Source organism: Crinia signifera, chromosome 6 (genome assembly GCF_055691185.1).
Source record: "Crinia signifera chromosome 6, ASM5569118v1, whole genome shotgun sequence".
NCBI lineage: Eukaryota > Metazoa > Chordata > Amphibia > Anura > Myobatrachidae > Crinia > Crinia signifera.
The window spans coordinates 261,392,578-261,418,625 of NC_139222.1; the positions used below are offsets into that span (position 1 = coordinate 261,392,578).

The following is a 26,048-nucleotide window of genomic DNA, read 5'->3' on the forward strand; positions in this document are numbered from 1 at the left end:
GTATCCTGTGTATAAAAAGACCAATTTTGAGGACTGTAATGGCGAACCCCACTCTAAAAATCCTGCGTTTGCCACTGGGGGTGGGGCGCACAATGTATAGTTACGCCACTGGCACTAGCCTCTTACCCCTGTTCAGGCCATCGTTGGCTACCTTCGGACGGACAGCTCGTGCATATGCACTGCATACGCGGTTGTTCTATAATCGCTCATGCTGCAAATTTGCAGCTCAGCGAAGGAATCTGAATCGGCCCGTATGTGTTCACAGCGATATAGAAATGTCTTTGTGTGGTGCACCTGGAAGAGAATTAAGATTTACATTTTATTTATACTAAATATAAAATTCTGCAAAGTATAAAAAAACAGATGAAATGGTAACAAAGTATAGAAAGAGGGATTAAAATCTTCTGGCGGTCAAAGCGGTTGGCAGATCGACAATAAAAGGGTTGACCATCAATAGGTCGACTATTGGTCGAAAAGGCCATAGGTAAACATGGTGAAAAGGTCAACACATACAATAGGTCAACAGGGATGTTACTGGTAATAATGTAGCATCACAAGAACAGTATGTTAATAAAAAGAAGGTTACAAATCGCTCACAGTGGACACTGGGCCCAATTCAGACTTTCTCACTGGGCTATGAGTGTTCGAAGCCCGGCACGCAAGTAGCCGCCTCCCCTCCAAACGAACGCCCTCTACAGCCTGCATACTCTGACCCTACTGTACTGTTAAGTTGGCCATACACTACTGCGATAACTCACACCAGTGTATGGCCATCAGATCCCCATTGAGCCGCCCAGTCCTTTCACGTGTGATGTATCGCATGCGACCCCTGTTACCCGCCGCCAGGAGGGGGTTCTGATCATCAGATCCCATCCGATGCACATGGGACCGCACATCGGATTCAATGGGATGTCAAACAAATGCAATTTGGGCTGTTTTCACCTGATTTATTCTGAAGATTTACTGATGATTTACTCTTTTCCATGCACTCATTATATCCCGCATTGATTATTGCAATAGTCTCCAAACTGGTCTTCCCAAGAACACTCTCGCCACTGCAATCTGTTTTAAATGCTGCTGCTAGGCTGATCTTCCTAGCAAGATGCTCATCGTCTGCTGATCCGCTCTGCCAGTCCCTTTTTTTGGTTACCTGTGTTTTACCGTATTCAATATAAAACCCTTCTACTAGCATATAAAGCTATTAACCATACTGCACCAGCATATATCTCTGCACTTATCACACAATATCTCCCATCTCGACCACTACGCTCTACACAAGATCTGCGTCTCTCTACTCCACGGATCACTAGCTCCCATTCACTATTACAGGACTTTCATCTGGCTGCTCCCACCCTATGGAATGCCCTTCCACGCACAATAAGACTCTCCACTAGCCTCCAAACTTTCAAGCGTTCCCTGAAAACTCACCTCTTCAGGCAAGCCTATCATATTTAAGTTCCATATGCATAACCCTCTGAGGTACTTATGTAACATATAGCTTCCCTTCTGGACCTACAAGCTATGCTATTACTGATGCCTGTCCTTGTGTTTCCCGGTACTTGTTTCCTAGCACGGCGCCCATCGCATCGCAGACCATAAGGCATACGATGGTATGCGATGCGATGTTACGCAATGGCAGCCGATTTTATACAATTTTAAATTGTATACCATCGCATTTTATGCCATTGTATGCCATATACAATGGTATACAATTGAAAATTGTATAAGCACACTAATGGGTGTTTTCAATGTTAAATGTGACCCCTATACGATAATTAATTGTATAAGCACCGTAATGGGTGCTTAGTATGTTAAAAGCACCCCCAACGCCACCCCCACTATCAACGCCAACCCGAAGTGTGGCGAGCGCAGTGAGCCCGTGAGGGGCGGCAGTACGCGTCCTACGAACTTTTCATACCCCCACTATCCACGTCGGCGTGGAGTTGATTTTATGTAGTGTGGCGAGTGCAGCGAGCCACTGAGCCCGAATCGTGGCGAGCACAGTGAGCCCCACGAGAGAACGCGGAATACATGTAAAGTAATACGCGTCCGCTCGCCACATTTAGGGCTAGGTGGCTCGCTACGCTCGCCACACTATATGAGATCGGCTCCACGCCGACGTGGATAGTGGGGGTATGAAAAGGTTGTAGGACGTGTACCGCCGCCCCTCGCGGGCTCGCAGCGCTCGCCACGCTTCGGGTTGGCGTTAATAGTGGGGGTGGTGTGGGGGTGCATTTATCATTGTAAGCACCCATTAGGGTGCTTATACAATTAGAAATTGTATAGGGGCTTATACAATTTAAAATCGCATCACATGCGGGCATATGGCATGCGATTCGATGTCATACAACTTAATATCGTGGGCACCGTGCTAGGAAACAAGTACCTGTTTCCCTCCTATATCCCTATAGATTGTAAGCTTGCAGCAGGGCCCTCCTACCTCCAAGTCTGTCTGTTGTTACCCAGTTTGTTTTACCTTTGTTTACAATTGTAAAGCGCAACGTAATCTGCTGTAAATAAATAAGTACATTTATTCTCCCAATCCGTCAGAATTGGGCAATATCGGCCCAAATCACAGTAGTGCCTTAGGATTGAGTGTGATAAAGGCAGTATGATGATAGGAGGAAGACAAAGGCACAGTACAAGCAGATGCGGCACGTGTGAACCAGGGTCCTCTAACAGCATAAAATTGTGAAGCGACTTGAGGCTTCTATCCAATTGGTGCAGGAAATCTGCAGTGTGAAATGTACATTAGTTTTCTCTTAACATCATTTGCAAAGTTCATTTAAATTTCATTTTGAACAGCAGAATTAAAAATCATAACTGAATGGTATGTTTGAGTAATGTTTATACAAACTGATAGTGTAAGTTAAAACTTTCACAAACTGTCATATTGAATGTATTTTGCTCGACACGGAGAAAAGCATATACATGTTCCCAAGGCAAATTGTTAAATAAATTCTACTGCAATACCGTTCAATATTCAAATGTGAAGCACTTGAGGCAAGGATCGCGGTAACTTTGAAGTGGCAGTTTTAGGAAGAGCTAAGGTACAGTTATAATTACAGGTCGCAAGAATTTCAGTTTTGGCATTTTCTTGATTACTTCCCCCGATCGTTTTGGATTTTATCACACACGTGAACATTTTTTATGACTATCATTACAATTATTGATCGCAAAGAAAATGATTTACATCCAATGGGTGAGAAGTAATGATTAGCTGTTTGTAATTAAGAGAGGTATTTTGCATCTGCATAAACGCCTAATTGAAATTCACAATTACAACTGCAAGACTACAGGGTGAGAGTTCAGCCAAATAATTTTAACTGAGTAAATTGTGTTGCTGGCGCTCACTGATCAGGGGTATACTTGGGGTAGGGTGCTGCTGGTTAAACAGGTGAGGGGACCTGCCTCACGAAGAATTATGCAGACAAGGATTGGTTTCTGTAACCTGCGCTCCCAGGGGAAATGGGAGTTGATGCGTACAATGTAGGACAAATGTTAGTATAAAGAATGGCTGATGGACTGAAATGGGGTAAAAAGTGAACTTTATTTTGAGATACAAGTGGGGGGGGGGGGAGTCTTGTGCGGGGCTGGGTTGAGGGTTGGGTCACCTCTATTCCGTGGAATTGGAGGTGGGGGGGCAATGGGGTTGAGGGGGTAGGTTAAAGTCAGCAAGGGAAAGAAACAGTCTGGGTCCGGTTTGTGGCAGGTAGGTGTCGCTGGAGGCTGGCGTCCCGTCCAACCCGCGATACACGCTTACCTGCTTCCTGGTCCCCTGCTGTCCCCTTTGCTACTGTAGATACTGCAGATACATTCAAAACAAAAAAGGAAGTAACTACTGACCCATGAAGTGTATCTAACTCATTCTAGAAGGCACTCACTGGCTTAACTACTGTAAGGCAGCCCCCGCAGCCGCTTGGAGGAGCGGGGGCTGCGTGGGCGCCGGATGCCGGCACTCGCCCGGCCCTGCTGCTACCTAGGGTTGTTGTGAGTTACCAGAGATGCTGCCCGGGAGTCGGAGGCTGTGTCAGCTAGCAGTGACACATATGCGCCATGTGATTTAGTCAGCCTATCACACTCCTACCAACAGTGTCATGTGCCCACATTACATGACAATGCTAGCTGTCACAACCTCTGACTCACGGACAGCGCTCTCTATTTAGCGCTGTCCCGGGGCGGATTTAGAGAGGGGGGGGCACTCGCCCCCCCTGTTATTTCTGACACTCTTTGTTTTTTAACTTTAGCCGCCGCCGCCGCCGGAAAGATTCACAGCCGAGCAGAGCTGCCCGGCTGTATTCAGTGTCAGGACACTGCACTAGGTCCCGACTCTCGGCTGTATTGATTGGCTGCCGCAGTCACCTGCCGGGTCCGCCAGTAAATCAGAACTCCTTAGCGGTCCGACAGCCAATCAGGAGTGGTGGCTCCTGATTGGCTGCCGGGCCGCAAGAGAGCTCTGATTGGTTTGCGGAACCGACAGGTGAATGCGGTGCAAGATTTAAAATAGCCGGGAGTCGGGACCTAGTGCTGCTGCTGAATACAGCCAGGCAGCTCTGCTCGGCTGTGAATCTTTCCGGCGGCGGCGGCTAAAGTTAAAAACAAAAAGTGTCAGAAATAACAGGGAGGGGAGGGATGGGACATCGAAAGAAAACATCGGTCAAATGATGTTTTTCAACATTGGTTGCAAAACATCATTTAGACCTAAACATTGGTACTGTGAACCCGATGTTAACCGATGTTTCGATATTTTTTAAAATAAACTGGTTACCAAAGCATATAATACACTAATAAGCTTCTGAAATGATAAATAATCCCTCTATTAAGTTTATCTTAGTGGGTTCTCCATGATACACTCTGACTCTCCGTAACAAGTTATAAAAAAACATGACTATGCTGGCATTTGTAATAGCAAGCTATTGCTAATTCATAAAAAAAAATTTTTTTTTATTTAAATACATTTATCACGATTGTTTTAATATGGAAAAACTTTGGGCCTAATTCAGAGGTGGATGCAGTTGCACTCTCAAATCCACCGCTTAAGTATAAAAGATGCAACATTGCCAACATCAAACATCTGAGCAACCCGATTGTTGCTTAGAATAACCATCAAAACAAAGACGCTGGAGCCAGTGCAACTGCAAATTAATGTTTGAAACATGTCCGCATTTGACAAACCAGCCCCCATCCCCTCCCTCAAATAGAAACTACTGTACCTGTCACTCAGTATCTGCAGCCGCTGTTACTAATAAATCACTGCACAGAAATAAACTGTGCAAATGTCTGCATCCACAACTGAATCAGGCCCTTTGTAAGGTACTGTGATATGCTTGCTGCATAATAATAAATCAATTGATAGATTGTAAGCTTGCGAGCAGGGCCCTCATACCTTTGACTGACTGTAAATACCCAGTTTGTTGTATCACTGTCTCCTATTGTAAAGCGCAAGTGAATATGCTGCTCTATATAAGAAACTATTAATAAATAAATAAATATGAAGGGAGTTCACCACAATGTCACTACTAGTGACTATCGTATTATACTGTTAATTCTAGCACCCGCTATCTTTGAAAACCCATACAGTTCCTCTTCCCTGCCTGGAGTGTCGCTGTCTGCTGTAGTGCTTCTAGCACAGTGTGGTCTGTATATCAGCACTGATATGCAAACCAGACCTGTGCGACAGTGACTCACTAACAGCACCAGTTGCAGTGAGGCAGGGGTGGGGCTGTCCTGTGTGCTGCTGCTGAATGGCTGGCCAGACTGTCTTTAACTGTCAGCTACTACCACCCACAGCAGCAGCACACAGCCACACACACATATGAAAGCCCAGCCAGCGGTGATAATTTCATGTTTGTTAATGGCTTTTTTTTTTATCAGTCTCTTAAGTTTTAATGAATATAAATCAAGGAGAGAGTGAGCTGGCTGCAAAGCATTGAAAGCACCACACATTGACACACAAAAGAAAAAACATTGGAAGATTGAGAAAAACATCGGGGGAGAAATCTAGCGATGTAGATGAAACATTGGATCCTCAACATTGCATGGTTAAACATCGAACATTGGAACCATAAATCCGATGTTACCGATGAAACATCATATGATTACCCATCCCTAGAGGGGACCTAGTACTGCTGCTGCAGCGTCCTGACATTGAATACAGCCGGGCAGTGCTCTGCTGTCTGCCCGGCTGTGAAGACACGCGCAGGCAGGGGCATGATCCCTCTGCTGTACAGACCAGGCATCCTGCAAATAATAAACAACTTTGTATAGCGCAAGTGCTGGAGCTGCACACACTTGCCGCCCATCACTGGGGAAAGGATCTGGGGTCAAAACAGAATTATAACATATCTGGAATTATGCTGCGACTGGGCTGCTTTTTTCTTCATGGGATTTACACAGAGGATCGGCGCTGGGCTCGGTAACCCGCAGCATAGAACTGTACGCAAGTCTGGTGAGTGCCCTGTCCTTGAATGTGTGTATATGTATGTATGTATGTATATTTATATATATGCAGTGTTGTATTTGTCTTAACAAAATGCCATAGGGGGGGGGGGGCGCAAAAAATTTTTTGGCAGGGGGGAGCAAAATTTATAGTTACGCCACTGAAGGCACTATTAACTCTAGAGGCCCAAACATACTGGGCAACTGAGCTGACAGTTTACTTGTCTAAGCTCAAAAGCTGCCCAGTGCAGGGCAGCGATGAGGGGTGAGCGCTGAGGCATGATCCCACATCATCACAGGCCTGGCCACTCATCTACTGGTATTACCAGCAGGTGAGCAGCGGAGTGGATGGCTTTCCATAGCGTTCTGCTATGGAAAGTTGTCCACCCCCGGGAAAATCGTCAACACGGGTGAAAAACGCTCAGCAATTTCCCCCACCATATATTGATTGATGATCTAGGTAGATAAGAGCAGCAGTTTTCAAAATGTGGGACCTGACCCCAAAGTGGGACCCGTCCTTCTCAGCATGGGGTCATGACTCCATGTTGCTGACCATCAGACTTTTCCAATCTCAGTCAGTGGGCGGTATTCAATGAGAATACCTGCGAGGTGCAGCGAATCCTTTTTAGGATTCGCTGCACATTCGCCACGTTCCGGAGCCTCGCAGGCTCCGGTATTCAACGAGTCGGGGGCTCGCTGCCCCTGACCGGCGAATATGAGCTCCTGCGGCAAAAGCCGCAGGGAGCCTGAGGACGGTGGCAGGCAGAGTGATGGAAGTCTCTCTGCCTGCCCCAGAACGTTTGTGGGGGGAGGTGGGCTCCCCGGGTGCCAGGCAGCACAGGCTGCCCCCCCGGGGTGCCAGCAGGGGACGCGTATATTCACTACACCCGATCGTAGCGATCGGGTGCAGTGAATATATGAATATCTAATGAGCGGCTCGGCTCCGGCGCCCCCTGCTGGCTGCTGTGTAAAAAAATAAATAAAAAAAAATATATATATTTTTTTAAATTAAATATATATTCATGTGCTTATAGCACATGAATAAAAATAGCATGCCCCTCCTCAGAATAAAATTCCTGATTTTTTGACACCAAATGTAAAAAAAAAAACACTTTATTTTAAAAGTTCACATTACACTTCACCATAAAAAGATAGCGATTGCTACTCTGTGAATCATGGCGAAAAAAACCTTCAAATGTATTCGCCATGTGGTCATTGAATAGGGTGATTCACCGTTTTTGTCAAAAATTCACCAAACAGCACAAATTCGCCATAAAAACATGGCAAATCAGCCTCATTGAATACCGCCCAGTGATTCAAGGAGTCTGAATGTCTTGATGTCTGGATGTCAGCCTGGGCAGGGAGAGGGCAACAGAGCAGCAGGCGGCCCATATGTGTGGGGGCCATCAGACACCCAACCCTACTGCCCCTCCCTTAATCTGGCCCTGAAACATACTTGCCTACCTGACCCTCTCCAGGCGGGAGAGAATGCTCTGTTCCTGGGCTTCCCTGGTAATGTATGATTGCTGTCACCTGTGGGGAGCTAGGTAAAGGTGTTTCACCACAGGTGATGGCAATCATACATAACCAGGGAAGTCCAGGAGCAGAGCATTTTCTCCCGCATGGAGAGGGTCAGGTAGGCAAGTATGCCCTGATACCGTGAGGATCACTGTGCTCCTGCTTTTAAATTCCTACATTACCATCCTGTATCTGCTGATGTCATCTTGTGCAGGAACAGCACGTTGCAGCAGCAGGCTGTTCCTGCCCTGTGCTGCTGCGACTGAATTCCTACATTACCATACTGTATCTGCTGATGTCAGCCTGCGGGGGGAGGTCTGCTGGTACTTGTAGTTCTCCTGTATAAAGCAATGTTAGGATTGAAAGATTTTACCCCATCAGGCCGGCGTCCACTGGCCAGGGACACCGGTGACAGCCCCGGGCTTCAGCCCTGGACGGGTGAAGCCTGGGGGGGGACCCCTTTATTGTTGGGGTCCCCACTCCTCCAGGTACCCCGTCCAAGGCTGACCAGCCACGGTGCTCATGGTACAGCCGGGGAACTTATGTAAAAAGTGTCCCCTGGCTGTGGCATGACACTGCAGGCTGTTGGAGCCCGGTGCTGATTTCAAAATACGGGGGACCCCCAGATTTTTTGTCCCCCGTATTTTTGGAACCAGGACCGGTCCAAGAGTCCAGGGCTGGTTTCAGAAATACGGGGGACCCCTACGCTTTTTGTCCCCCGTATTTTTGGAACCAGGTCTGGCTCAATGAGCCCTGGGCTGGTTATGCTCAGGAGGAGGGACCCCACACAATTTAAAAAAACAAAAAAACAACAACACATTTTTTACTACAGAACCATGCACAGATCTCAATGATCTGTGCAGGGTTCTGGCCAACTCGCATATCCAAACCTGGTCTGATTTTTTGGCGAATTTAAGACACATTTCCCAAATTCGCATCTCATTAAATATGCGATTTGTATACTTTTTTAATGGGAAAACATCTGGATGCGAGTTAAAATCGCACTTTGTAAAACTTTTTGCCGTTTTTCGCATCTCATTAAATATGCGAAAACAGGATTTCAGCCGTATTTTGCGAAAATTACGCCAAAAAACACACATCTCATCCCATAGAATGTCACCCTATATGTCCTAACAAATGTAAACATTACCAGTCGTTATGATGAATAAAAATGTGTGCTTGCCAATTTTCACACCTATTCTGACAAATTCACTTGGCCCTCAAAGGGTTAACTTACTGAGTATGCGTTGCGGTCCGCTAATACATCTTTGTGAATAAGGTATGCACAGTCTCTAAATATATATGTGGGGTATTTATCAAAGCTTGGCATGAAATAAAGTGTAGAGATACAAGTATCAAACTTCGGAGAGTGATACAGAATTAACCAACCAGCTCATAACTGTAATTTTGCAAATACAGCCTGTAATATTGCAGTTTGAAGCTGCTTGGCTGGTAGGTTTTATATATCGCACCCATATATTTTTGTATATGCATTTCTACATCTTCTCATCAGCGGTGTAGCTAGGTGCCATGGTGCCCGGAGCAAGGGCATATTTCGCGCCCCCCCCACCCCCCCCGGAAATGAATTGGGGGCGTGGCTAACATGTGTTGGCATGTTACATTTGAAATATATAAGACACTGTAGACGAATCTGCTGCGCTATATAAGACGCTGTAACGGAATCTGCTGAGCTATATAAGACAATGTAACAGAATCTGCTGCGCTATATAAGAACCTATAACTGAATCTGCTGCGCTATATAAGACGGTGTAACGGAATCTGCTGCGCTATATAAGACACTGTAACGGAATCCGCTGCGCTATATAAGACCCTGTAACGGAATCTGCTGCGCTATATTAGACACTGTAACAGGACCTGCTGCGCTATATAAGACACTGTAACGGAATCTGCTGCACTATATAAGACACTGTAACGGAATCTGCTGCGCTATATAAGACACTGTAACGGAATCTGCTGCGCTATATAAGACGCTGTAACGGAATCTGCTGCGCTATATAAGACACTGTAACGGAATCTACTGCGCCATATAAGACGCTCTAACGGAATCTGCTGCGCTATATAAGACACTGTAACGGAATCTGCTGCGCTATATAAGACACTGTAACGGAATCAGCTGCGCTATATAAGACACTGTAACGGAATCTGCTGCGCTTTATAAGACACTGTAACGGAATCTGCTGCGCTATATAAGACACTGTAACGGAATCCGCTGCGCTATATAAGACCCTGTAACGGAATCTGCTGCGCTATATTAGACACTGTAACAGGACCTGCTGCGCTATATAAGACACTGTAACGGAATCTGCTGCACTATATAAGACACTGTAACGGAATCAGCTGCGCTATATAAGACACTGTAACGGAATCTGCTGCGCTATTTAAGACGCTGTAACGGAATCTGCTGCGCTATATAAGACACTGTAACGGAATCTGCTGCGCTATATAAGACGCTGTAACGGAATCTGCTGCGCTATATAAGACACTGTAACGGAATCTGCTGCGCTATATAAGACGCTCTAATGGAATCTGCTGCGCTATATAAGACACTGTAACGGAATCTGCTGCGCTATATAAGACACTGTAACGGAATCTGCCTCGCTATATAAGACACTGTAACGAAATCTGCTGCTCTATATAAGACACTAACGGAATCTGCTGCGCTTTATAAGACGCTCTAACGGAATCTGCTGCACTATATAAGACACTGTAACGGAATCTGCTGCGCTATATAAGACATTGTAACGGAATCCGCTGCGCTATATAAGACACTGTAACGGAATCTGCTGCTCTATATAAGACCCTGCAACGGAATCTGCTGCGCTATATTAAACACTGTAACTGGACCTGCTGCGCTATATAAGACGCTGTAACGGAATCTGCTGCACTATATAAGATGCTGACCGCTGTAAATAAATAAATAAATATAATATATATATATATATATATATATATATATATATATATATATATATATATATATATACAGATAAAAATATATATAGCACAGCAGGGCAGCAGCAGAAGCCAGGGAGATTCATTTATATTAATATTTTACAGTACAGAGGGTCTATAGCAGGCATGTCCAAACTGTGGCCCTCCAGCTGTTGTGAAACTACACATCCCAGCATGCTTTGACATAGTTTTAGCATTCCCTAATAGCAAAACTGATGGGACTTGTACTCAGAGCCGGCCCTAGCCTAAATGACGCCCTAGGCAAGATTTTGGCTGGTGCCCCCTAGCACCGCCACTAGTTCCGCCTCTGACCCTGCTCCCCTTTCCCAGCACCATCAACCCTCATCATAGCAATCATCATTTTGGTGCTCCGACCCGCAATATTTTAAATAGAAACAGTGCACACATTCGGTGCGCAGCCCAAACAAGGGTGTGTTCTTGCTGGGAAGGGGCATGGCCACACAATAGTACCCCCAATTCAAATTATGCCACATATTAGTGCCACTTTATTCACATTATATCATGCAATGGTGTCCCTTATTCACGTTACGTCACACAGTAGTTCCACTTTACCTTATGTACATTACTCCTCACATTATTCACATTATACCCTTAGAAAAAAATCCTGAGAAAATATTGTATTTTAAGCACCTCCATGGCCACACTGCAACCCAGCACAAAGCAGTGTGTGCTGGGCAGACTAGAAGAGCTGCAGCTGCTGCTGTCCCTTAAGGGGAGGGGGCCCGGGGCCCACTGGGCCCTTCCATCAGACATTGGCCTGGGTCACTTGTACCCCCTACCCCTTTCTCTCGGCACCCCTGATAATACCACACAGTAATGCCCCTTACACATGACACACATTATTAATGTCCTTATAACCATAATGCCCCTTACACATATGCCAACCTTTATTAATGCCCTTCATACACATAATGACACACATAATGCCTGTTACACATATGTCGCCTCATTATTAATGCATTTATACATGACACACATAATGCCCCTTACACATATGCCGAACTCTATTGCACAACCAACCCACCCGCAGACAGCACTCGCACAGCCACTAACACTGTGACCTCTGCCTCTGCTTGGATACAGATGTTTCCTCATACATCTTGATTCAATAAGCCATGCAGCTCCTGGCCAGTTCTGCTAGCTATGGGTGCCTTTTTTGCTGACAATTTGTCGTATTTGCATTGTTATGTGATCAGGACACAAATGGAGCTTCCGATGATTAAAATGATATGCGGCATGCCTATATTCTGTGTGCGACTGTGACTTTACCTGCATACGGAATGCTTTGTTACAGTGATTTCCATGAATACACTATTTCATATGCTGCATATCATTTTAATCAACAGAAGCTGCTGATGCCCTTAGGCATTCCAAATGCCCTAGGCAATTGCCTAGTTTGCCTATGGCCGGCTCTGCTTGTACTTTCACAACAGCTGGAGGGCCACAGTTTGGACATGCCTGGTCTATAGTATAGGCTGTTTTACATAAAATAAAATTGTCAGGGAATGTTTAAGCATACTGTATCATAATAAATATATACACAAACATAATAGAACCCATACTGCAATTTCTAAGATCCCACTTCATGTTAAGGCTCCTGTCTCTTCCTCCTGGCAGCTGCTCTCTGTTCCAGTGCGATGTTTGAGGGCTCAGATCCACACACAGAGCAAACTTGGTAGAAGAAGCTGGTACACTGGGCATGTGCAGCAGCTCTGCTCTGTCCCTTACACTGCATGATGTGGTGGCGCCTCTATTGATCCTACTATATACCAGTGCTATTGTTGTCACAATTTAAAGGCACTTGCCAAGGGGAGGGGGGTTTCCAGGCAACCAGAACCCCCCCCCCCCCCTTCATTTGCCTATGGCTTTGTATAGTAATAATAAATGTAGCCATTGTTTTTTTAGTCATATCAGATGTGTTCTTTTTCTCTGTTTCTGGTAGGAGAATTATTAAATACACACATCTTCTATGCACAGGATCTCATTTAAAAATCACATCGCCTTTGTAGTGGCTGTCTACCGAATAAATTAATTAGTCATACCCTGCTAACATGGTAAACAATAAAGTCATTGTGATAAAGGAGGTTCCAATATATACAGTATCCGATATGTGACGGGTACATCCATCCCTTGCATAATGAAAGCAGTAAATACAGGATTCTGTGGATCTTCTGCGTACAATCTGTTTTCGGAACAGGATTTGTAACAATGTAAATCGTCTGCAGAAACAGAGCGCTGTAAAATGACTCACGGAAGAGACACTACTGAGGATAATAAAGCAACAAATTAAAGCGATCCCTGATGTGACTGACTTGCCAATTGTAAGCATGTAATCTTCGCACATATGACACTGATTTCCTTTTGTAGCTGCAGGCTTTCCCTGAGTGCTGGTGATATTCTTTGTACATTTGTTATATTATAATGATGTACCCCTCCCTTGTGTGCACTGTACTCACTGTTGTATGCGGCTTTCTGACTTTCATCTTTGGACGCATAGTAGTGGTTGCCATCCTGATTTTAGGGCAGATGGAAGCTGGATGGGCATAAGGATATAGGAACCCGGGACTCTGGTGATTGGCTGAATAATGCAGTCCTGTTACTAGGTAGATTAGAAGATTTTATTAAGGGAGTGTTTGTTTTTGTTTCCTCCCAACTTTCACAAATATGACAGCAGGACTCCTGGGGGCGTGTCACTGAAAAATGGGGGCGTGGCTTTGCGGCAATGCTGCGATCAGATTTTGCCATCACTATGGGAGCACGGACATTGCACTGTGGGGGATATTCTGGTTCATTTGCTCGGATGCGAATGCGCATCCTTGCGTGTGACCCAGATCCTGCCTTGCGAATGGTGGTACGCCGGCCCGCCATTCGTATGGTGCGTATGTTCGTGCACCCAGCAATTGGTTTGGTCGACGTGGATACCTGCACATGCGCAGAAATGCACATGCACAATGCAAAAGCATTACCCCGAGCGAATGTACGTGGGCCTGCAAACGGAACAGAATAAGGTCTTGTGAGCTGCTGGCCATGAAACCCTGTCACTCTGTCTGCGGGAATAGATGCTGTGCACATGTGCACTGTATCTATACATATGATCCATTCCAGTCAGGGTTCAGGAGAAGACATAGCACAGAAACAGCCCTGGTATGTGCGCTGAAGGATCTTCTAATGGCACAAAACGGAGGTAACTGTTCAATCTTAATCCTTCCGGCCCTCTCAGCAGCATTTGACACTGTGGACCATGGGATTCTAATTGAGCGCCTGAAGAATCTCTGTGGACTTTATGGCACAGTCCTCAGCTGGTTTAAATCTTTTCTCTTCTGGAATATACTCATCATCACCAATGCCACCGCCTTGTGGTGTCCATAGGCGTGCGAATACAGCACTAACCTCCCCTGCCAGCAGCAGTGTGGAGCTGCCCGGCGGCTGCCTGTCGCCGGAAGCAGTTTCCTCCGGCGCTAGGACCTGCATCTATGCGCTGGGCGCCCCACCGCCAGCGGCTCCATAAACAGGGAGACGGGGGTCACCTGCGGCAGCGCTCCGCACTTCTCCTCCCCCACCTACTAACCAGGAGAACCATGGACCTCAGACAGGGGTCACCTGCAGCAGCGCTCCGGCCTCATCAGCAAAGCTCCTTCCCCCGGTGCCCCCTCCCCTCCTCTGCCTGGCAGCAGCAGCTTTGTCCCCGGCCCTCACACTGCTGCAGTGGCAGGCTCCAGGCAGTTCTGTCATATACACATGACACTGTGTATATAGCAAAATGGGGGCATTATATGTGTATGGAACTACAGGGGGCATTAAGTATGTGGCACTACAGGGGCATATATATGTGGCACTATGAGGGTAGTATGTATGTGGCACTATTGGGGCATTGTGTGTGGCACAAAAGGGTCAGCATTATGTGTGTGGCACTACAGGGGCATTATGCATGTGGCACTATGCTGGGCATTATGGATGTAGAACTAAGGGGGGCATTATATGTGGGTAACTAGCATGTAATCGCCCCCAGACAATGAGCATGTAACCCCTTGGGCAACAGGCATGTAGTCCCTATGGCAATGAGCATGCAAACTCCCCCCCACGCCCGTGTGAAGGGGCATGTAACCCCCTGGCATGGAGCATGTAAACCCTGGCATCGAACATGTAACTCCTGACAACGAGCATGTAGGTAAGCGCACTTATATGGCATAATAAGTAATGGGTATTATGGTGTGTGGCATAATGTGTAATGAGCAATATGGTGCATGGTATAATATGTAATGTACACATTTATACACTATATAAGTGTGGTGTAATGGGTAATTTGATGTGTGGCATACTGTGTAATGGGCATTGCTAAGTGTGGAATAATGTGTAATGGGCATTACAGCATATGGCATAATGTGTAATAGGCAGTTCGGTGTGGGGCGTAATATGTCATGGGCATTATAGTGTGGGATGTAATAGGTAATTGGCATAACAGTGTGTGGCTCAATATGTAATTGGTTTTATGGTATCTTTATGTGGCCTAATATGTAATTGGCATTATGGTGTGAAGCAAAATGGGCATAACAGTGTGAGGCATAACATGTAATGGACATCACAGTGTGGGGTGCAACGTGTAATGGGCATTACAGTGTGTGCTATAACGTGTAAGGCATATGGTATACTATGCAATGGCTGTGTGATGTGTAATAGGCATTATGGTGTACATTTTTGGCGCATGCCTTTGGCATGCACTGTCGCTATTGTCAAGTCCTGGCATAATGTGGCAGTACGTATGTACGGATGGTGTAATGGTTAGCATTACTGCCTCACAGCGCTGAGGTCATGGGTTCCATACCCAACATGGCCCTAACTGTGCAGAGTTTGTATATTCTCCCCGTACTTGCGTAGGTTTACTCCGGGTGCTCCGGTTTCCTCCCACAATCCAAAAATATACTGGTAGGTTTATTGGCTCCCAAAAAATTTACCCTAGAATGTCTGTGTGTGTGCGTGTGCATGTGGTAGGGAATATAGATTGTAAGCTCCACTGGGGCAGGGACTGATGTGAATGCTCAAATATTCTCTGTAATGCGCTGCGGAATATGTGTGCGCTCTATAAGAAACTGCTAATAATAATAATGTGTAATGGGCATTATGGTGTGTGGCATTATATGTAATGGCCATTACAGTGTGCTAAATTATGTGTAATGGTCATTATACTTTAAATTTTTGCAGCGCTCCTTAGGTGCACACTGCCCCTGTTTATAGTATATGGGGGGGGGGGGGGGGGGGGAATGATTCACTCTGAAGTGCATATACATAAATAAGTCACCTATTTATTTTGCATTTATGCTCATTAGGTCGTGATAGACACGCCCAGTAGGCGGGGATGGACACGGCCAATAGGCGGCAATGGACACGCCCCTCCAATGGTGCACCCCCTAAAAAAATGGGCTGCGCACACCTATGGTGGTGTCCCTTGGGTTTCTTCCATGCTTTTTGCGGTATACACATGCTACCACTGGGTGACATAATCAGACATAGGGTGACCAACTCATCCCTTTAATCCGGGACATATATTAATTACACAGGTTCTGTGGCAGTTTAAAACCAGGTGAAGTGGAGTCTGGAGGTGTGGCAGTTTAAAACCAGGTGAAAGCCAGCCACAGAACCTGTGTAATTAATATGTGTCCCGGATTAAAGAGATGAGTTGGTCACCCTAATCAGATATCATGGCCTGGTCTACCACTGCTATGCAGATGATACACAACTGTACCTGTCTTTTGTGTTATAATGACCTAATGACCTAATGGTGTCGACCCAATGCTTATCGACCTAATGACCGTATCCCCCTTTCCTGAAGACTTGTGTATACAGAGAATGAGACAGCACTCAAAGCAAATTTTATAATTAATGATAATTTTAGACCTTGGGGGCCCCCATTTTAAGTACGCCAGGACCCCAAAGCCTTAATCCAGCTCTGCACCCACACAATACTTGTTGTCCCTATTTTTAGGCGCAGGGGTTATCAAACCTCCAAGTTGTCTCCAGGCAACTGGGATGAACTTACACCGCTGCCTCCCACTGTACCTCCCCCCCCACTTCCCCTCCCCCACCCCCGCCTGTGGGACTACTGCAACCTGTGGATGGGACAGCGGTACACTGTCCAATTAGCTGGACACTGCTGCAATCAGCAATAATGAAGAAGTAAAGCAAAAAATACAAATATTTAATAATGTAAAACACTACAGTGGAATGGATCTCTTGTAGCAATAAATGTTTAATGAAACGCTCATGCACAAGTGTGCAGTGACTAATGACCTCAGTGTAAGGCATATTACGTACAGGGCAAATAAAACAAACAAGCTTGTAAAGAACAAGTGCTCTCTGTAAACGAGGCCAGACAGCCACGACACAATTAAAAATGTACACTGTGGATACACCTTGGAATTACTGAGAGCCTGCGAGGCTGCCACCTCATCCCTCCAAAACGGAACACTTATAAAAGATGTATAGGGCGAGCTGGTCTGGCTCCTCCAGTGCGATGCTGCGCTATACACTTTTTATAAGACATTTGTTTAAAGTCAGAAGGTTGCAGCCAGAGTGGGAAGACTGCCAGGCAATACTGCTCCTAGACAGATTGGGATCTGTTGTGTATTCTAACTCGTAGCTCTCGTTCATTATATACTGTGTGCATATTTATTGCGACATATATAATGATTTTATTTAGATATCCTTATAATAAACAGTTTTAAAGGAGCTACAGTATATTATAGTGCCGCAGGTTGCATCCTAATAGCTTAAATCCTCATGTCCAGTGAGACCACGGAGAGCCAGTGCAAGGAGAGGAGGCTGGAGTTGGAGAGATTATGGGGCAGGTGTACCGAGACTTAGAGAGTGACAAAGTAGAGCTTTATCACTCTTAATTGTAGAGATGAGCGGGTCCGTATCTCCGGGATCCGGCAGATCCGGATATGGTGATCCGAGTCAGGATCCGAGCCGGCTCGGGAGTTTCCGCCTGAATTCCGGACCGAAAACGAGGCAAAACGTCATCATCGCACTGTCGGATTCTCGCGGGATCTGGATTCTATATAAGACGTACGCGCTCCCCGCCATCTTCACTCCATTATAGGTGAGGGAAGAGGGTGGTTGGGATCTGTGCTCCGTGCCCTGTGCTGCGATTTATTTAGGGACTGATTTTGTATTTTGTTGTAAACTAGGTGCTGCAGTGCTCACACGCAGGGGGTGCAGTGCTGCTGACTGTACACTCAGTGTACAGGGGCTGCAGTGTCCATAATACAAGGGGCTGTGTCCAGTGTGTCAGGGGCTGTGTCCAGTGTACAGGGGCTGTGTACATGGGCTGTGCCCAGTGTACAGGGGCTGTGTCCAGTGTACAAGGGCTGTGTCCACTGTCCAGGGGCTGTGTCCAGTGTCCAGGGGCTGTGTCCCTTGTCCAGGGGCTGTGTCCAGGGTGACGGGCTGTATCCAGTGTCCAGTGTAACGGGCTGTGTCCAGTGCGACGGCATATATCTAGTGTCCAGTGTGACGGACTATATCCAGTGTCCAGTGTGATGGACTATATCCAGTGTCCAGTGTGACGGACTATATGAAGTGATCAAAATTGACTAGAAATGAGTGGAAATTAATGTTGTTGAGCTTAATAATACTTTAGGGGCAAAAACAGGCCCAAAATCTGTTATTTTAGCAATTTTAAGCATTTTCCCCCAAAAAAAATCCAGATCCAAAACCAAAACCAAAACCTGCATGGGTGGTTTTGCCAAAAGCAATCCAGATCCAAAACACCAAGGGAGATCCATATCCAAAACCAAAACCCAAAAAAGTGCCCGCTGCTCATCTCTACTTAATTGTCATTTTTCAATCACAGCCTGTAATATTGCAGTAAGGAGCTGATTGGTTCCTACTTTTGTCTCTCTCTTCACATTATCACTCTCCAAGATTTAGGGGGTTATTCTGGTTTATTTGCAAGGCTGCAAATTCGCGGCCTTGCGAGTCCACCAAATCCCCGTCTTGCAAAAGGTTGGCTACACCACCCATTCGCAGGCGCGATTCGCACGCAGGGAATGCAAATGCATGTTACACAGGGCCTTATTCTAGTTCACTCTTAGAGACAAATTCCTTCTCAGATGGACAAAACCATGTGCACTGCAGGTGGTGCAGATGTAACTTGTGCAGAGAGAGTTAGATTTGGGTGGGGTTTTTCTTCAAAGTGAGATCTATATTGCAGTGTAAAAATAAAGCAGTCAGTATTTTCCCTGCACAGAAACAAAATAACTCACCCAAATCTAAATCTATCTGCACTTGTTACATCTGCCCCCCCCCCCCTGCAGTGCACATGGTTTTGTCCATTTGAGAAGGAATTTGCCTCTAAGAGTGAACTAGAATAAGGCCCACAGTAACATCCATTTGCAGGCCAGGGGGATCCACCCACATCTTTCGATGTTTGCTGACCATCGAAATATGTGGAAGGTGGACGCATATGTAAGGTTGCTCAGAGCTTGCTTTAATGGCAAGAGCTTAAGTGTTGTGTAAAAGGGACGGTCTCCAGCTGCTCACCGGTGAGCAGCTGGAGACCGTCGCTTGTGGAAGAAAGCCACCAGACACAAGGGGTATAATGCTGGAGCTGAGAAGTGTGACCAAGTAACACCATCAGCACTGGGTGGCTTGAAAGATCTAGAGCCGGACTGGGAGTCCTGTTCGAGCCACACGACTTTTCATTTGCCATGAAACACCACCAGGCTGCGAGCGCAGGCAGTTCTCGGGCGGGAGGGTAATACGAGCTGCACCATCGGAAGCCATACACCTGGCTCACATTACCCCACCTTTTTTCCTCTAAGATCCTGACACACAGGGAAACTCTGAAGGATAGCCGCTGTGACAGTGCGGCGTCTTGAAGAGGAGTACCAGTGTGAGAACGGCAGTGGCCCTGCGAAAAAGGAACATATAACATCTGTGGATTAAAGGTAAAAAGCACGTTCCCAGGAGGTCCGGTGAGCTCATCATTTTTTCTCGTTGATAAGGAACTGGTTGATGATTTTTTATCTCCAGATTTTTTTACTTGTTTATTATTTTTTATTGACTTGTTGGTTTTTTATGGAAATAAAGAGACTGTATTGATTTTTAAAGAAAGTTGTGGAAATCCTACATATTTTTAAACATATTGTTTAGCGCTGCAGTTAACCCTTTTACAGGGCCGGTGCTAGTCACCGGAGCGCCCCAGGCGGGGAGGAGGGGGGGGGGCGCCCCGGCGCTCAATCACTTACCCACTCCAGGGGGGCCGCCTGCAGGGTCCAGCGATGCGGCGCACAGCGCTGTGACATCCGGGGGGGGGGGGGCTTGCCGTGCGATGTGGCACTGGCCGCCGTGCTCTCCACAGAGAGGGGAGGGGGATGTCCGGTGCCGTGATGTCCCGGGGGGGGGGGGCTTGGCGGGTGATGCGGGTCGCCGCTATGCTCCCCAGGGATGGGGAGGGAGTGGCGATGTGGAGCGGGTGGCGATGTGGAGCGGGGGGGACCAGCTCCGAACTGTCGTCCTTCAGCGGCCCGCGCCCTAGGCAAATGCCTAAGGCTGCCTAGTGGTGGAGCCGGCCCTGCCCTTTTATATACCCTCTAGACCAGTGGTAGCCAACTTCAGTCCTCAAGAGCTACCAACAGTTCACATTTTCCAGACAATCTAGCTGCTGCACAGGTGCACTCGTTACTCACTGACACGTTTTAAAAGATCCACAGGTGGAGCTATTTCCTTCACTTGTGATTCTGTGAGGAGACCTTGAAAACATTAACTGTTGGTAGCTCTCGAGGACTGGAGTTGGCAACCCCAGCTCTAGACCATAAGCACCTGTAATACTGTACAGGAGAATTACAATTGATAAGAAACAGAAGTAACATTTGGAGAATGTGTTGTTCTCATGTAACATGTAGTGTTCTGCTTCAGAGTTTTACCCTGCCTGTTACCAGCATTACGGCCTCACAGAGGGAATGCATGACAGGAGAAGAGACATAACAGTAATGTACATTCCTATTGATGCTATTTCTGGACATTCTCTGCAAACCAATTTGTTCTGACATTACCGCATGAAACTCAGAACGCTCAGCAGTGTCGCTATGTGTGTAGACCCATTTAGACTTGCAACCAGATAGGATTCTGAATACTATGCTACCCTTCTGTGGTGGCCGGGGTACAAAAAGGGAACGGGTTCCCCTTACCTTGCTGCCTCAGAGACGACTCAGGTTCACCCGTTATTCGTTCTTCCGGTGGACGAGGGAGAGAGACTCTTCAATGAAAGGGGACAGCGTTCTGTGATGCAACTCAAATTTATTATGACGGAACAGTAATCGATGCCCACTGACCCTTGCTGCGCAGCAGTACTTGGGAGTAATGAAACATCGATAAACAACAATACTTAAGAACAACCTCAAGTGACACAACCGGGTTGCACACGTACCCACTTAGGCCTACTAACTCCACGTGTCCAAAATACCGTAGCGACACTCGGGGTCAAACACCCCCACTTTTAAAACTACTACTGGATCCGGTCAGTCGGCACGGTATCGTTGACACTGGAGTCGTATCTTTGGATATACACACAAACTTAACGGTATACGGTACACTTCCAATAACAATTACAACAGTAGTGATAATTGGGACAACCGGTGTACCCTGTATAAATAAGTAACAGGGGTGACGTCACCTGATGTGGGACCCAGTCCTACCCAACCTGTGCACAGGGGTCTGAAAAAGTCAGTTCCGTGAAGCTAGGTTTCCGGCAGGGAGTGCGCTTGGAGTGCTCAGCCTGGGTCCCCTATGCGGGCATTGGTGAGTGCTACAAGTCTGCGTTGGTGGCAGGGAGTGGGCCTTAGTGCAGTGGGTTTAGAGAGTACCTGTTTTCCCCAGCAAGGTGCAGGCTCCTGCCCGTCTCGATCCCGCGCTCCGGCTGTCGGTCAGTCACTCTGCTCTCCGTCTTCGGCAGGGGCACTCTAGTGTGGGCGCTGCTCTCGCGGCGTTGCCACACTCAGATACGCCGCACCTGCCCTGGGCTGCTCCGGCTGGGGTCCTCTGCGACGCTCCCGTCGCTCCACGCTACTTCGGCTCCTGTCACTGCCTCTCTTCCCCGATGACGCGGCGCCCAGCTTCTCTTCTCCTCTGCGACGAGCGGGGTCAGTCGGCGGTCGCGTGCTGCACACTCTTCTCCTTCCCCGGGACACACCGCACGCTGTTCAGCTTCTTCCCTCTCCGTCCTCACACACGAGGGTCCCGGGTCCGCCCCCCTCTTCCTCTTCTCCCCTGCGTCCAATCCCCTCCCGGCGCGAAATCCCGGGGGACATTAACCCCCTAGCGTCCAAATGGAAACGGGGGTAACAAGCAGTCCTGGGACACCACATTCACCCCCACTTTTACGGATGCGTGTCCCCGCGCATCGCAACGAGACGAATAATTGTCCCCTTTTTTTTCAAATTTCGGTCCCTGCGGTGACTATGGCAACACTTCACAGGCACAATATATACATAGATTACAAGTTATGAACAGATATTTAATCCTGGTACCGCCGGGGAAGTGTACCCCGAGTACTCCTTTCGGAGCGCCTTAGCTCAGACTCGGGGGCCACCTCCGCGGCTGCGCAAGGCGGGGGTGGTTCAACTAGTGGCCTAGATCGGGCCCGCTGTGGCTGCGGCGTAGTGGGCCAGCTGACCGCCATCAACAGTTCAAGCGGGTCAGTGGGCAACAGGGGCAAGAGGGCGGCTTCACCATCTGGCTCTTCACCCCAATCATTCTTGGATGCGGATTCTGACGCTTGGTTCGGTTTTGGGTGGAGCTTGAGTTGGTTTCGGTGAACCCAATGCGAACGGGTGCCATCTAACTTCGCAATTTGGTACACGGCCATGGTGGACACTGGTTCTGTTATCACCACATATGGGTCGGATTCCCACTTGGGATCCAGCTTGCTCCTGGGTCGATTATTCTTCTTGAGGACGAAACTGCCCGCCGGCAGTCGGCAGGCTTGAGCGTTCCGGTCATAGTCTTTCTGCTGGCGCTCATTCACAGCTCCCCTGCGCTGTTGGACAACTTGGCTAGCCTCCCTCATCCGGTCTTGGTGTTCGTTCATCCAGGAGGACTGCGTGGACAGTTGAGGCTCTGGGGTTGGGAGATCGAGCTGCATATCGGCTGGCAGCTTCCCGGTTCTCCCGAAGAGCAGGTAATAGGGTGTATACCCCGTCGAAGCTTGGCAGGTATTATTGTAGAGGAAGGTCAATTCGGCCAACAGTCTAGGCCATTCGGATCGCTGACTCGGGGACAGCGCGCGGAGCATGTGGAGGAGTGTCTGGTTCATGCGTTCGCAGGCGCCGTTCCCCTGGGGGTGATAGGGGGTGGTGTGTAGTTTATTGCACCCGTAGTAGGCGCAGAGTTCCTTGAAGAGTTGGGATTCGAAGGCGGGGCCCTGATCGGACAGGACTTTCTGTGGGAACCCGTAGGGTCGAACGAACGCTCTCCAGAATATTTCGGCCGTGGTACGGGCCGTCAGGTCCTTCACTGGCACCGCCACCGCAAACTTGGTATAGTGGTCCACTATAGTAAGGGCGTAGGTGTATCCCATTGGGCTGGGCTCCATCTTCACATGGTCGAGTGACACTAGTTCCAAGGGCCTACTGGTGCAGATTGGGTGGAGTGGTGCTTTTTCGTTAGCGGTAGCTGGCCTCCGGGTCGCGCAAACCAGGCAGGTCTTACACCACGTCTCGACATCCTGACGTAGATTGTGCCAGTGAAACCGACTCCGCAGGGTGGCTTCTGTCTTTTTGTTCCCGAAGTGCCCCGATTCATCGTGGTAAGCTCGCAAAACTGTGTCGATTGCGGCTCTGGGCAGTAGAAGCTGTTCTCGGGCTAGGTGGGTCCTCGGGTCGATCCACCCGCGATACACTAGCCCGTCTCGCACCACCATTCGGTCCCGCTGGCGCCACAACTGTAGGAATTCGACAGGGGCTTCATCCCTTTCTGACGGGGAAGGTTCATACTGGTCCACTAAGTAGCGTTTGACCCGTTGGATGTGTGGGCACTCCCGTTGCCACTTCGCCCAATCTTCCCCGTCGCCACTCACGGCTTGCTCGACGGTGGCCCTATTTGCGTGCTGTTGACTAGTTTTCGGCGGCGGTGCGGTGAAGTGCGGCAACTCCACCGCCTCTCTCGGGTCTGTCTCTTCTTCTTCCTGTTCTGGATTTGGCAGGCGGGACAAGGCGTCAGCGTTGGCGTTACTGCGACCGCTTCTGTACTCAATCTGGTAGTTGTAGTTCGCCAACCGCGAGGCCCACCTCTGCTCCAGAGCGCCAAGGCGGGCTGTTGCTTGATGTGCTAGAGGGTTACAGTCGGTGACGGCCACAAACGGGGTAACTGCCAGGTAGTCTCGGAATTTTTCAGTCACCGCCCACACCAGCGCCAGGAACTCCAGCTTAAAGGTGCTATAGTTAGCGTCGTTCCGTTCGGTGGGTCGGAGGCTGCGACTGGCGTAGGCGATGACCCTCTCTTGGCCCCCTTGCTTCTGGGCCAGGACCGCACCTAGCCCCTGCTTGCTGGCGTCGGTGTAGAGCCGGAAAGGGAGACTGTAGTCAGGGTATGCCAACAGTGGGGCAGTGACGAGGGCCCTCTTGAGGCTGTCGAAGGCTTGCTGACGGGCTTCTGTCCATTCAATTGGGGTCTTCTTATGGTACCCTTCCTTCGGAATTCCGCGGAGTAACTCAGCAAGGGGGCTGGCTAACTTCGCAAAGCCTTGGACGAAGCGCCTGTAGTAGCCCACAAACCCCAGGAAGCGCCGGATATCCTTCACCGTCTGGGGTACGGGCCATTCCAGCACTACTCTGGTCTTTTCCGGATCGGGTGCGACCCCCTCAGCGTTCACGACATGGCCCAGGTATCTAACTTCCGGCTTCAAGAGATGGCATTTCTCCGGTTTGAGCTTGAGCCCATACTTGGTCAACTGTTGGAAGACTTTTCCCAGATGCTGGAGATGTTCGTTGTAGGACTCCGAGAAGATAATGATGTCGTCTAGGTACAGCAGTACGATCTCGAAATTCATGTGGCCCAGGCAATGCTCCATCACCCGTTGGAAGGTGGCCGGAGCATTGCATAGGCCAAACGGCATCCGGTTAAACTCGTAAAGGCCCATGGGGGTCACAAAGGCCGTCTTCTCTCTGTCCTCTTCCGCGACTCTGACCTGCCAGTATCCGCTGGTCAGGTCCAAGGTGGAAAAGTACCTAGCGGCCTTGAGGGCCGCCAGGGACTCCTCTATCCAGGGAAGTGGGTAGGCGTCCTTGTGGGTGACTCTGTTGAGTCTCCTGTAGTCCACGCAAAAGCGTAACTGTCCGTCTTTCTTGCGGACTAGGACCATCGGGGCCGCCCAGGGGCTGTGGCTTTCCTGGATCACGCCGCTGGACTTCATTTCCTCTAGCATCTGGCGAACCGGTTGGTAGAGGGCTGGTGCCACTGGCCGGTGTCGTTCCTTCACGGGGTGCGCCCCGCCTGTCGGAATGTGGTGGCGGATATCCCTCACAACTCCGATGTCAGTCGGGTGCTTGCTAAAAGCGGCGGCGTGCTCTCGCACCACTTCCATGACTCCTTCCTTTTCCGTCAGCGGCGTGTTTTCGTCCCCGACTTGGAGATCCCTCCACCAAGCGGGTGGCTGTTCTAGGCCAGCGTTCACACTGTTCTGTTGTAGTAGTAGTAGTAGTAGTACGTTTATTTATAAGGCGCCACAAAGTGTCCGCAGCGCCGTACATAGCAAAAAAAAAAAAAAAAAAAAAAAATTACAAGGTAACGTACAGGGTGTGTAGAAAGATACAGTATAAATAGGGGTATAGCTGGTAGAACTAAAATCAGCATCAGTTCAGAAGTAGGTGTCAAAATAGTCAAGGAGACCGAAGATGAAGTAGAGGAAGGGAAGAACAGGACAGGAGCACAGGTGAGGTAATGAGGTAGGGTGAGTACGTGAGGAAGGAGGGCCCTGCTCATAAGAGTTAACATACTAAAAATAGGTGGGTGGACGAACGAAATACAATAGGATAAGTAGGAACGGAGGGGAACGGAGGCAGGATAGGAGGATCAAAAGAGGTTAGGAGGAGGGATAGGCTAGT

General features: G+C 48.2%; 1 long non-coding RNA gene across 2 annotated transcripts in view; it reads left to right on the top strand.

Annotated features, from left to right (window-relative positions):
• Positions 1–6,170: 6,170 nt before the first annotated feature.
• Positions 6,171–26,048, top strand: part of LOC146007274 (uncharacterized) — a 67,928-nt gene continuing 48,050 nt past the window's right edge. Inside the window, exon 1 of one of the 2 annotated variants that reach the window (XR_014444309.1) lies at positions 6,171–6,448. This is a non-coding gene — a long non-coding RNA (uncharacterized LOC146007274). Of the gene's footprint in view, positions 6,449–13,198; positions 13,272–26,048 lie in introns of those variants that run through there. The other variant, XR_014444310.1, reaches the window with a different exon arrangement.